The 2,678-nt window shown below is 59.2% G+C and overlaps 1 pseudogene; it reads left to right on the top strand.

Moving 5' to 3' along the window:
- Positions 1–1,011: 1,011 nt before the first annotated feature.
- Positions 1,012–2,435, top strand: LOC132594570 (melanoma-associated antigen B4-like; annotated as a pseudogene).
- Positions 2,436–2,678: the final 243 nt, after the last annotated feature.

Below are 2,678 nucleotides of genomic sequence, written 5' to 3'. Positions count from 1 at the left end.
GGAGCGCCCCAGGCCCTGTGGCGTGAAGGACGGGACCCTCGTGGGGACCGCAGGGCTCCACACCCCAGAATGGCGGCCACGCGGACCCCGCCCCTGATGTCGGCCTGGGAGCCTCCGGGCAGGTCTAAAGACTGAGGGGCTCCCTCAGTGCGAACGCGGACAGACGGACAGACGCGGGAGGCCCAGGGAGGACGGGGCCTTGTCCTGAGGGGCTGGCCGCAGGTCAGCAGAGGGAGGATTTCCAGGGCACGGGAGGAGTCAGGGCGAGGACCGTCCTCCCCGTCGCAAGGGCACCTCAGAACCCCTCCCCTGTTGTCAGCCGCTTCCTTCTGGCCACACACGGAGGAGGGAGGGCTGCTGTCTGAGAGGGGAGGTGCAGGCCAGCAGAAGGCGTGTCCCTAAGCACTCCCAAGAGTCAGCCCAAGCCCTTGAGTGAGGGCCAGTGGGGCCGCCAGCCACAGGGCCTCGACCTGTCTGCCGCACGCTGCAGGCCTGGTAAAACTCTGCCACGTGCGGCCGCGTGGTCACCCTCACCGCCTCCGAATGAGACTCAAGGAGGTGCCGGCACTGGTGCGAGCAGATGGCCCTCGGGGCAAGAGAGGAGCTCCAGGCTGCACCGGCCGTCCAGGGAGGACCCCGAGTGAGGACTAAGGGAGTCACCCACCCCAAAGAGAAGGGACAAGAGAGAATATGGCCCGTCCCCTCCGGTCAACCCTTAGACTCCCAAGAAAGGACTGTCAGGCTGAGACTGCCCGTACTTTCCTCTGCCAGGTTCAGGCTGAGACCGCCCGTAATTTCCTCTGCCAGTTCCGAGGGAGGTTAGAGCTTTGTTCTGAAGGGGCAGCCACCAGGCAGCAGAAGGGAGGGTCCCAGGACCCTTCGGTGGTGGGCTGAACGCTCCCTCCTTTCCTCCTCCTGGGTGTCGTGGAAGATGGTGGTGTCAACTTTAGAGCAGCAGAGGGGAGGGGGTGGGGGTGGGGGTCTTGGCAACAACTGTCATCCTGACTCTGAATGGGAACCGTGGGGACCTACCTCCCCTGCCAGCCCCCACTGTCACCCCCGTACCGCCCAGGCAAGGCTGGCTGGCTGTGGCCCAAGGCTCACTCTACCGTCCTCCACAGGGGTCTCAGGGGACAGGCTGAGCAGGAGAACAGGAGCCCTGTGGGTCCTCGAGCAGTGCCCTCCAGGACCCTGCAGAGGCGGCCTTGGTTAAAGCCAGGGAGGAATCTCCCCGCTGAAGGTGCTCACAGCATCTCCTTGTCCCTCCCCCAGGTGCCCTCGTTGCCTGCCTTCCTGCCCACACTCCTGCCTGCTGGCCCTGACCTGTGTCATCATGCCTCGGCGCCGGAACAAGCGCCATGGCCGCAAGAAACGCCACCAGGCCCGGGGGGAGACTCAGAGTCTCAAGGGTGCCCAGGCCACTGAGGAGGCGGCGGCGGCGGCAGAAGCGGTAGAAGAGTCGCCATCCTCCCCCGCTTCTGTTTCTAGGGGTACTCCCCCGAGCTCCCCTGCTGCTGGCACTCGCCAGGAGCCTCAGGGAGACCCAGCCACGAGCTCTCGTGATGAAGGGGTTTCATGCCCAGGATCTGAAGAGGGTGCCCAGAGCCAAGATGAGAAAAGTGCAGGTACCTCCCAGGCAGCACCTTTCATTCAGAGCAGTTGCAGAGTTTTTCTGATCAGGGAGTCCACAATGTTGGTGCACTTCCTGCTGGAGAAGTACAAGACGAAGGAGCCCATCCCGCAGGCAGCACTGCTGAAGGCTATCAACAGGAAGTATGATAAGCACTTCCCTGAGATCCTCAGCAGAGCCTCTGAGATCATGGAGCTGGTCTTTGGCCTCAAGCTGAAGGAAGTTGACCCCAGCAGTCACTCCTACGCCCTCATCAGCAAGATGGCCCTCCCCAGCGAGGGAAGCCCAAGTGATGAGTCGGGGCTGCCCACATCCGGTCTCCTGATGATTCTCCTGGGCCTGATCTTCACGAAGGGCAACCGTGCCACCGAAGAGGAGATCTGGAAATTCCTCAATGCGTTGGGTTTGTATGCTGGGAGGAGGCACTTGATCTTCGGGGATCCCGGGAGGCTCATCAGCAAAGATTTCGTGCAGCAAAAGTACCTGACGTACCGCCAGGTGCCCAACAGCGATCCTCCGCGCTATGAGTTCCTGTGGGGCCCGAGAGCCCACGCTGAAACCAGCAAGATGAAAGTGCTGGAGATTTTGGGCAAGATCATTGGTACCGTCCCCAGTGCCTTCGCAGATCGCTATGAGGAGGCTCTGAAAGATGCGGAAGAGAGCGCCGCGGCCAGGGCTGCAGCTGTTGCTGAGGGCAGAGCCCCTTCCAGGGCCAAGGCCCGCAGCTCCTCCCACATGTAGGGAGGGAGGCCGTGGGCAGTTTGCTCACTTTGTTTTGGAAGAGAGCAGTCAAGCTCCTAAATAGTTTAGAGTAGTAAGGATGGAGGGAACAAAGTATAGATCTTATTTATCTTCCTGTTTTAAACTAGTAACTTCTATATATTATTGACTGATTTAGGTTTTTCAAATGTTTTTTCTTGTAATAGATAGTGTATTTTCTTAAGAATAGGAATTTGTGAATGACATTGCTTGCATATTTATTGCTGTTTAAAGAGTTCTAAAGTTACAGTTTTGGTATATGTAACAGAAAAACGAACCATCTATATTT

The sequence above is a fragment of the Globicephala melas genome, chromosome X (genome assembly GCF_963455315.2).
Source record: "Globicephala melas chromosome X, mGloMel1.2, whole genome shotgun sequence".
In the NCBI taxonomy this organism is placed as follows: domain Eukaryota; kingdom Metazoa; phylum Chordata; class Mammalia; order Artiodactyla; family Delphinidae; genus Globicephala; species Globicephala melas.
Note: the sequence above shows the minus strand (reverse complement) of the source record. Positions and strands in the feature narration are given on the sequence as shown.